Consider the following 11,788-nt stretch of genomic DNA (forward strand, 5'->3'; position numbering starts at 1 on the left):
GAAATACTGAAAACCTAAGGAGATATTAATAATATTGAAATTAAGAAAATAATTGAACTAATAAATAAAACTAAGAGCTGGTGTAATGAAAAAAATATATACTTGATATACTTTTAATCAATTTAATAAAAACAATGAGAAGAAAACAAAATTAACAGCATCAAAAATGAAAGGGTAAATTAACCTCCAGGGAAGAGGAAATTAAAAGAACAATTAGGAATCATTTTTCCCAATAGGATGCCCATAAATTTAATAATCTTAGTGAAAAGGATGAATATTTACAAAAATATAAATTGCCCAGGTTAACCAAAGAGGAATTAGAGTACTTAAAAAAATCCCATCTCAGAGAAAGAAATTGCATAGGCCATCAATGAAATCTTTTGGAAAAAATCTCCAAGGTGAGATTACAAGTGAATTCTATCAAATACTTAAAGAATAATAGATTCCAACACTTTACAAACTATTTGGGAAAATTAGAGAAGAAGGGGTTCTACCAAATTCTTTTTATGACACATATATGGTACTGATACCTAAATCAGGAAGAGCCAAAACAGGAAAAGAAAATTATATACTGAATTCCCTCATAAATATAGATGCAAAAATATTGAATATGATATTAGCTAAAAAAGACTGCAGCAACTTATCACAAGAATAATAAACTTTGATAAGGTAGGATTTGTCCCAGGAATGCAAAGATGGTTCTACATAAGGAAAACTATCAGTATAATTTATCATATCAACAACAAAACTAGCAGAAACCATCTGATTATTTCAATAGACACAGAAAAAGCCTCTGACAAAATACAACACCCATTCCTATTAAAAACACTAGAAAGTATAGGAATAAATGGAGTCTTCCTTAAAATAATAAGTAGCATCTACCTAAAACCATGAGTGAGTCTATGTAATGGGATAAGGTAGAAGCATTTCCTGTAAGATTGGGGGTGAAACAAGGACTTTCACTATCAACACTCTTATACAATTTGGTACTAGAAATGTCAGCAATACAATAAGAAAAGAAAAAGAAATTGAAGAAATCAAATTAGGCAAAGAAAAGACTAAGCTATTACTCTTTGCAGATGATATGATGATATACTTAGAGAATCCTAGAGAATCAAGTAAAAAATGACTTGAGATAATAAACAGCATAGTTGCAAGCTATAAAATAAACACACATAAATCCTTGGCATTCCTATACATTTCTAATGAAATCCAACAGCAAGAAATAGAGAAATTCCATTTAAAAATCACTGTAGAGACTATAAAAGGTTTAGGAATCTACCTGCCAAAACAAACCCAGGACCAATATGAAAATTATAAAACACTTTTCACACAAATAAAGTCAGATCTAAATAATTGGAAAAACATCAGTTGCTCAGGGCTAGGTTGAACTAATATAATAAAGCTGACAATGTTACCTAAATTAGTTTACCTATTTGCTGTCATATCAATACATCTACCTGAAATTTATTTTATACAACTAGAAAAAAATATTAACAAAATTCATCTAGAAGAAAAACATATCCAGAATATCAAGGGAACAAATGAAAAGAAATGCTAGGGAAGGTAGACTACCCATACCAGAGTTTAAAGTGTATTATACAGCAGCAGTCATCAAAGCTACTTGATACTGGCTGAGGAATTGAGTGGTGGATCAGTGGAATAGATTAGGCATATGAGACATGGCAGTCATTGACAATAGTAATCTACTGTTTGACAAACCCAAAGACCCTAGCTTCTGGAATAAGAATTCAATATTTGATTAAACTTCTGCAAAAAATGCAAAATAGCATGGCAGAAACTGAGCATAGACAAATATCTTATGCCATTTACCAAAATAATTTTTATTTTGCTTTTTTGGAGGGCATTTGGGGTTAAGTGACTTGCCCAAAGTCACATGACTTGTAAGTGAGCCTAGTGTCTGAGGCTGGATTTGAACTCAGGTCCTCCTGATTCCAGGGCTGGTGCTCTGTTTACTGTGCCACTTAGCCACCTCCAAAATAATATTTAAATGGTTGCATGATCTAGATATAAAGGCTGAGACTGTAAGCAGTCTGGGAGAGGAAGGAATAGTTTACCTGTCAGATTTATGGAGAAGGGAGGAATTTATGACCAAAGAAAGAGATAGAGAGCATCACAAAATGCAAAATGGATAATTTTAACTATATTAAACTTAAAATGTTTGTACAAATAAAGTTAATATAACCAAAATTAGGAGGGAAGTGGAAAATTGGAAAATAATTTTAACAACCAGTGTCTCTGATAAAGGTCTCATTTCTAAAAATACAGAGAATTGAGTAAAAATTATAAGAATACAATTCACCACCCAATTGATAAATGGTCAAAGGATATGAAGCAGCAGTTTTCAGGGGAAGAAATTAAAGATATCTACAAACATGCAAAAATGCTCTACATCACTATTGATTAGAGAAATGCAAATCAAAACAACTCTGAGGTATCACTGGTCAGATTGGCTAAGATGACAATACAGGAAAATGATAAATGGTGGAGAGGATGTGGAAAAAATTAGAACATTAATGCATTGTTGGTTGAGTTGTAAACTTATACAACCATTCTGAATAGCAATTTGGAACTATGTCCAAATGGCTATAAAAAAGTGCCCAGAACTTCTAGAACTGTATCCTAAAGAAATCATACAAGTGGGAGGAAGACCTGTTTGCACAAAATTATTTATAGAAGTTCTTTTTTGTGGTGGCAAAGAATTGGAAATCAAGGGGATGCCTACCAATTAAGGAATTCCTAAACAAGTTGTGGTATATGAATGTAGTAGAATACTATTTTGCTATAAGAAACGAGGAGCAGATGGACTTCATAATAACTTCGAGAGACTTATATAAGTTGATGCATAATGAGAAGAGCAGATCCAGGAGAACTTTGTACACAATTAGAAACACATCATATGTGTGATGACTAACTTTGATGGACTGGGCTCCTCTTAGCAATCCAAGTTTATGAGACAACTCCAAAAGACTCAAGATGGAAAGGATATCCGCACCTAGAGAAAAGAACTATGGAGTTTGAATGCAGATTGAAGCAAACTGCTTGCTCTCTTTTGTGTTTAGTTTTGTTTCGTTCCTTCTTTCTTGTTGTTCACTTCATTAGTTATAATTTTTTCCTTACAACCTTACAAATGCATAATGTGAAGGTATCTGTAGAGCCTACATCAGATTCCATGCCACGGTGGGGAGGGAGAGAAAATTTGGAACTCAATGGATCGTGATATTGAATGTTATAAACTAAAAGTAGATAAACAAATTTAATAAAATAAAATTGAAGGGAAAACAAAAAAAAACAATCTCATTTTCATCAATTATCTTTATATATGTATATATTTTTTTCCTTTCCTATTTTCTATTCTTTTTCTTGGCAAATGTAATTTGTTTTCACTTCATTCTTATTTCCTTTTGCACCATCTGGTGGAAATACTAATGAAATGATATTATCAGATCATTTTTTTTTGAAAAAGGTGAGATACCAAGGCAGTGACAACCTCCTGTCAAATTTCTAAAGTCATGACAAAGAATTGATTTTATTATGATTTATAGCTCTCTATCACTTTAAAGACAATGCAAACAATTCTATATGGATAATCCTTCTGCTTAATGAACAGCAAAAAAAAATATAAAGCAGTTTTGTTTTTAGACAATTTTTGAGATTTTGAATGACAGCACTAAAGTGGAATAAAGGAAGTCAATCCCCCAACCTTTTTCAAATTTAGAGGGCCCATTATATACCTGAAGAAAGAAGGGTTGAGAGGAAGTTGGAAGAGAGATGTGAGAGAGAAAGGAAGTAGGAATGAATAGAAAAGGGAGATAGAAAATAAGGGATGGAGGAAAAGAAGAAAGAAAAAGAGGAAGGGACAGAGAAAGAGATGGAAGTAAAAAAGAGGAAGAAAAGGAAGGAGGAAAAGAGGAATAGATGGAAGGATAGAAACAGGAGTGGAGAAAGAAAGGAGGATGGAAGATAGAAAATGCCTGTAATATACTACAAAATTAAAACATATTTTGTTTCATTAGCATATGTTTCTTTAATTTTCTAAATTGCAAAAAGGCTGCAATCTATTTTTCATCAACATAAAAGAAACTAATATTATGACACCAAAAGATTGTAATTGCTTAATTATTTGTACAATATGGCAAATTCATATTTTGCACATATCAACAGCAATACGAAGCTGAATGCAAATGTTTTCAATATCTGGCTTTGAACAAATGTGCATGAATCAAAAATATTTAGAAACAGTTTTTTCTTTTTTTTCAATATGCTGAAAAACCAGATTTCTGGTAAAAGAAATAAATAACCGTCCATAAAGTCCTACTGTAATTCTTCATTGGGGTGTGGAGGTGCTTTTGAGTTCCCAAAGTCTAGCCTAGAAAAACATGATCTCCCTTTACATTACATTCCAAAGAGTTTGACTATGGTTTTAGCAAAAGTTTGAGTCTACTTTTTAAGGATCCAGATACAAATGGAGAGGCCCTATGGCAAATGGTAGGTATAAATAATCTGTAAAATATAAGGAATAAGGAATTTTGAAGAATCACTATAATGTCATCAAGATATATAGGCAGCTAGGTAGCTCAGTAGAGCACTAGATATGCGGTCAGGAAGATATGAACTAAAGTCCCACCTCAGTAAATGTCTATTCACTTAACCTCAGTTTCCTCCTTTGTAAAATGTGGTGTAATGATACCACCTAACTTCTAGGGCTACTGTGAGGATAAAAAGAGATGATATTTGTAAATGTCTTTGCAAACTCTGAAGCACAATATGCATGCTAACTACTATTATTGATATCTTTAGGAGAACTGGCAACTGTGAATAAAGATGGTCTGGTCATATTATAAGAGTTAGGGATAACTACAAGATTGTTCCCACACTTTTCTGATATCTTTGCAATGTCAGAAGAAAGGGAAGAAGCTCCATAACATGTTGAGTGGATCTCCTGGGTCAAATTTGTTGAAAGGTATGTACAAGAGTTGCACAGAATAGACAAGGATGAATGGGTTGCAATCTGAATTATTGGAGGGAATATTCAAATTAATTAAATCAAAGATTTCTTTGAGTATTTGAAGTGAATTTAAATGTGCTGGATAACTATCAATTTCTGCTAACTTTGATACTGCAAAAAGATTTTAATATTATTAAAACTGGGGAAATTCTTTGTCAATTTCTTTTGATAATTTTTATCTCTTTTATATTTTATAACTGTAGCAATTAGGACTGGCTCAGGTCTATAATGATAAATAATTCCTATTTATTTTAAAATTTATTCTCACATTCATTATCCATCATTGTATACATATCTCTAGAGGGTAAGGAGATGCAGAGACTAAATTCTCTAGATGTGCTCAATAATATCAATGCCATCCCTAAAATATGGCACCCAGAATGTAATGTAATATTTGATATGTCATCTCTCTAGGACAAAATTCAATGGAACAATTGCCTCTTCATTTGAGCAATCATTTTTGGTGGATCTAGATTCCTTTTACTCTTCCAAATAGGTTGGCGCTTATTGTAATATCTAAAAGATCTCTTTTAATATTTTATTATATATATATAATCATTTTATAAGACAGCCTCACAACATAGATCCTAAAACAATATTTTACTAAAGATTTAGTACATATGGTTTGCATATGTGTATGTGTGCATGCATGCATGTGTTTCCCTCTTAAAAGGAAGAAATTCTTGCAGTTAGCTTCATACAGGAAAAATATAGAAAATCATAAATTCAGAAATTGTACAAATTAAACTAAGCTATCAGATGACAAAACTAATTGATGATTTGATTTTAAATGAGGCATAATTTGACAAATGAATGTTGCTATTATGTTAGATGAGGATAAATTCAAATTTCTTTGAAATTCAATTAAAAAATTATTATGAAGATGAAAGTGAAATTATACCAGTAGAAATTAGGGAAAAAAGAAGGTTTTTTCCACATAAAATTTCTTTTACCATAAGCAGCAGTTCATAAATCACATAGCATACTTTCTGTCAAAACTTTTATGATTTTTCATATAATTCTGATTTTTACTCCAGTGAGAATATTTCATACATCCTTAAAAATAGCATTTGATTTATACTATTTTCTCATTATGAATCAAAACTGCTTATTCTGTCACAGTTTCCTGAATGTATTTTTAATTAAGTCGTACTATTTTATCTGCTGTCACTTTATGAAGTTTGATGTAAAACTAATTATAATACAGTAGCTAGGTGACATAGTGGATAGATCACATATTTGATAGGTAGATAGTATAGTGGAAAGAACCCTGGGCCTGGAATAAGAAAGATCCAAGTGCATATTTGATTTAAGAAATTTGCTAGCTATGTCACCTTGGGCTAGTCACATAACCTCTGTTGGCTTCAGTTTCCTCATCTATAAAAAAGAGGAAATAATAATATCAATCTCCTAGCATTATAGTGAGGAGAAAATTATATATTTGTTAAATGCTTTGCAATATTTTTAATATTGTATTAATATTAGTAATGTTAACAAAATATCTTAATCCCAGGGATTCCTCCAATTTGTTGTATAATCAAGTGAAACACACACACACACACACACACACACACACACATTCCTTGATCATGCATTCTATTACAGATGACAATATTGGCATCATAACATAAGAAATAAAAACAAGTTTTTTCTCAACTTCTAAACCAGGAGTGAAGGCAGGATTTTTTTTCCTTCTGCAAAATTAGCCATAACTTAGATTTTATCATATCATTGGAAGACATCTCAATAAGCATCAATAATGTTATGTGTCAACAAAAACTACTTATTTGAAATTAATTTCCATTAGTAGATTGATGATATATCCTGAATAAAGGAAATGATAGATGTACTGTAGTTCATACTTTTTAGCTAATACATGGAATTATGACTGGAACATTGGTCTAAACCAAAGAAAAGGGAACTTAATAGAGATAAATGCAGTCATAAAACTGCATTAAAAAATCAACTTTGCAGAATCAGAATGGGGACTGTGTGCCTGGAGAGCTAAAGCTGAGGGACTTTTGGTGGTCTGTAACCTCCATCTGATTTAATAGTGTAACCAGGAGACGATAAAACAACTAACATGATCTTAGGTGACATTAAGTGATAATATGTTGGAGTTTGGCAATAATAGTTCTGTTGTATTTTGTCCTGTTCAGATAGCATCTCAAAATTGTTTCATTCTGGACACCATATTTTAAGAAAGGCATTTATAAGGTAGAATCTATACAGAGAAGAGACTTGACATCCTGCCACATGAATATAATTTGAAGGAAAAAAGACCAGATGTTAAGCTTATAGAGGAAAAAATTTTAGTTGGCATGAGAGTTGCCTTCAGTTATCTAAAAGGGCTCTCATGGGGAAGTATGAGTGTACTTATCATGCTTAACCTCAGAGAAAAGAACAGAAATCAATGGGTGAGTTAAAGAAATCAATTTAGAATTGACATTAGGAAAAACATCCTAACAATTAGAAGTATCTAAAGTATTATAGGCTGCCTTGGAGGATAGTGGTTTCAAGCAAGATCTGGATAACCACTTGTAGGCCATGTTGTAAAGTCAATTTTTTCCAAGTATATTTTGGCTACTGAAATCCCTGTTACCTTTGAGATGCTGTGATTATCATATTTAGTTCTGAGTGTTACTGTATTGAAGGAACAATAAGTGGTATAACATCCAGAGAAAGGTGACAAAGATAATGAAAGGGTTGGAGACTGCATCACAAAAGTACTTAAAAGAAGTTGAAATCATAAAAAGGAATAAGAGAACATTTGGGGGTGGGAGGCTTGTAACCTGTCTTCAGTTATTTGAAAAAATTTTATGTGGAGAGGGAATTTTTGCCCTATTCTAAAGGGTATAGAAGGATGAATGGAGAGAAATGATGTGGAGGCAAATTTAAGATCAATATAAGGCAACCCTTCCAAGCCCTTAGAGCTGCTCCAAAACAAATGGATTGTGTCAGCAGAAACTGAGGGAGGAGAGATGCAGTAGTGAAGGGTCATGTTTCTGGTAGAGATTTACAGTAGAAGAATGGGGAAATTCCTTCTGACTTTAAGACCTAATGGTTTTCATTCTAAATGACAGGATCCTGATGATGCCAGTAAATCAGTCAATAAAACTATGTAGCAGGAACTATGCTAAATTCTGGGGAGAAATATAAGAGGCAAAAGACAATACTTACCCTTAGCAAGCTCATGAGTTAATAGGGGAGACAAGCAAAAATATGCTCAAACAAGCTGTGTAATGGATAAACAGCAAATAATTAAGATATTAGAATAAAGAGGAATTGGGAAATGTCTTCTGTAAAAGGTAGGATTTTAGTTGGGATGAAAAGAAGGAAGCCAGACAAGTCAGGAGGTAGAAATAAGGATGAGGAGAATACCAAACAGAGACTGCCAAAGAAAATTCCTGATCAAGAGATGGAATGTCTTGCTCATGAAACAGCAACAAGACTAAAGTAAATGAATTTCTGAGAGTCTACTACCTTTTAAGCCTCTATTACTCCATCCTGACCCCGATGGACATTTAACTTAGCAAAATTCCTGAGATGTACAAGCCATTCTCCAAATGATGGACATTTCCTCAATTTCCAATTCTTTACCACCACAAAAAAGAGTATGTATGTATGTGTGTATATATGTATGTAAGTGTGTGCATATATATATATATGTCTTTTCTGTGGCTATGTCTATGTCTATATGTGTGTTTGCGTGTATTGTACATAGTCTTTTCTTTTTTCTATAATTACTTTGGGAAATAGAACTGCAGTGGAATTATTAGTTCAAAAGCCATGCAAAGTTTTATGGCCCTTAAAGCATAGTTTCAAAATGATCTCCAGAATGGCTGCACCAAATCACAACTCCACCAAAAGTACATTAGTCTCCCAGTTTTTCCACAGTCCCTCAAGCATTTGACATTTTCCTTTTCTGCCATATTAGCTGATCTGGTATGTATGAGGTAGTATCTAAGAATTGTTTTCATTTTTATTTGTCTAATCAGTGATTCAGATTTTTTTTCATGATTATAAATTGCTGCAATTTCTTCTTTGCAAAACTGACTTTCCTTCAACTATTTATCAATTGGGGAAATGGAATTTATTTTAAAAATTGGCTTGGTTCCCTTATATTTTAGAAACAAGGTCAGTATAAGAGAAATTTACTGTAAATTTTTCCCCTACTCTCCTGCTTTTCTTCTAATCTTGGCTGCATTGGTTTCATTTGTGCACTTTAAAAATGTAATATAAATTCTCCATTTTGCTTCCCATATTTCTCTCTATCTCATTTGGTCATAAAGTCTTTCCTTACCTTTAGATCTGATAGGTACAATTTTCCATGACCCTCCAGTATACTTATTACATAACCTTTTTTGTCTAAATTATGCACCCATTTTTAACTTATCTTTTAAATGATGTGAAATATTGGTTTATACTTAATCTTTGCAAAACTGCTTTCCCCAGCAATTTTTCTTAAATAAAGAATTATTGCCTTAAAACCTTGGTTCTTGGGGCAGCTAGGTGGTGCAGTGAATAGAGCACCAGTTCTGGAGTCAGGAGGACCTGAGTTCAAATCCAGCCTCAGATACAACACAAAAATTAGTAGTATGACCTTGGGCAAGTCACTTTACCCCAATTGCCCCTCCAAAAAAACAAAACAAAAATATCAGAACAACAACAAAAAAAAACAAACATTTGTTCTTTGGGTTTATCAACCACTAGCTTACTGTGGTTATTGACTACAACTTATTGTATATTTAATTTCGTATGATCAAATCATTCTTTTTCTTAGCCAGTACCAGATTATATTGATGATTATACCTTTGCAACATTTTGAAATCTGATACTGCTAAGCCACCTTCCTTTACATTTGTTTTCCATTGATTCACTTGATATTCTTGATCTTTTGTTGTTCCAAATAAATTTTATTATTTTTCTAGCTTTATAAAACAATTCTCTGCTAATTTGATGGGCATGTCATTGGATAAGCAAATTGATTTAGGCAAAGAAGTCATTTTATTATATTAGCTTGGCCAAACCATGAGCAATTAATATTAACTGTTTATATCGATCTTTATTTCCGTGTGTGTGGGGGGGATGTTTTGTAATTGTGCCCATATAGTTCCTGGTTTGGTCTTGGTAGATAGATTTACAAGTATTTCATATTGCAAGAAGTTATGGTTAATAGAATGTCTTTATCCTTTCCTGTGATTTTTTTAAATAATACATAGAAATATTGATAATTTATTTCATATCTAGCAACTTTGTTAATTATTTCAACTAGCAGTATAACATCATATAATCTGCGAAGAGTGATCTTTTAATTCTTCAATGCCCATTCTTATTTCTTCAATTTCTTTTGCTTGTCTTTTTGCTGTACTTAGGATTTCTATTACAATCCGGAATAGTAGTTGTAATTGACATCCTTGATTTAGGTATTTACAAATTATCAGATTCAGTAGCATATAATTGGACTCTGAATAATGATTTTAATGTGATCTTCATTGGTGGCACATTCACCCTTTCCATTTTTGATACTTATAATTAATTTCCTTTCTTTTTATATAATAATAAATGGTTTACTTATTTTCTTTATTTTTTCTCAAAATCATATATTTTTTGATTCAATGTTTGTCATTTCAATTTTATTAATGTCTCCTTTAATTTTCAGGATTTCCATTTTGGTGTTTGAAGATTTTAATTTATTATTTTCCTTGTTATTGTAATTGGATGCACAAACCATTAATCTGCTATGTCTACATGTTATGAATATATTTAAAGGTATAAATGCTCCCCTAAGTGTTGCTTAGTCTGCATTTCAAAAATTTTGTAAATTGTTTCATTACTGTCAGTTTCTTTGATGGACTTATTGATTCTTTCTATGATTTCTTCCTTGACAAATTCCTTCTTTAGGATTAGAAGTTTAAGTTTCTAATTAATTTTTTAACTGTTTTCATTGCTCTGTTTTGAATTCAATTTTAAAAATTTTATTATCATACAAAATCATGCATTTAGTATATATATATATATATACATATATATATGTGTATATATATATATATATCTTTTCTGTATTTCTTTGTGAGGCTTTATGTCCTAATACACAGTTGATTTTTGTGACGGTGCTATGTACAGATGAGAAAAAGTACACTCCATTCTAATCCCATTCAGTTGTTTTTTTTTACCCCAGATGTCTATCATATCCAACATTTCTAAGATTGTATTAATCTCCTTGATTTCTTTTTATTTATTTTATGGTTAGATCTATCTAGTTCTGAGAGGGTAAAGTTGAGGTCTCCAATTATCTATTTTAAACTTGTTTTACTATATATTTAGCCCTCTTACTTATTAAGCTTTCCCTTCAAAAAATTTGATGCACTCTTATGTGGTGAATATATAATTGATATTACATCATTGTCTGTCATAGGTTTTTTTTTTTTTAATCACACATTGAATTTCCCTGATTATGTTTTCCTTAGGTCTACATTTTTTTGTTTGCCTTAGATCTTGATTGGTGCCCCTGAACTTTTTCTTTTAACCTCAGGTTAAGCATAATATATTCTGTTTCAGACCCTTATTTTATCTCTACATATATCTTTCTGTTTCAAGTATTTGTCTTGTAAACAATGCATTCTTGTTTTCAGGTGTCTAATCTATTCTTCTCTCTGCTTTATGGGTGAGTTCACAGCTGTGTATTTCCTTCCAATCTATTTGTTCCTGTTTCTTCCTTCTCTCTCTCTCTCTCTCTCTCTCTCTCTCTCTCTCTCT

This window comes from Petaurus breviceps, unplaced genomic scaffold, assembly GCF_028583685.1.
Source record: "Petaurus breviceps papuanus isolate PSGF00001 unplaced genomic scaffold, PetGlider_PUasm1.0 551, whole genome shotgun sequence".
NCBI classification, from domain to species: Eukaryota; Metazoa; Chordata; class Mammalia; order Diprotodontia; family Petauridae; genus Petaurus; species Petaurus breviceps.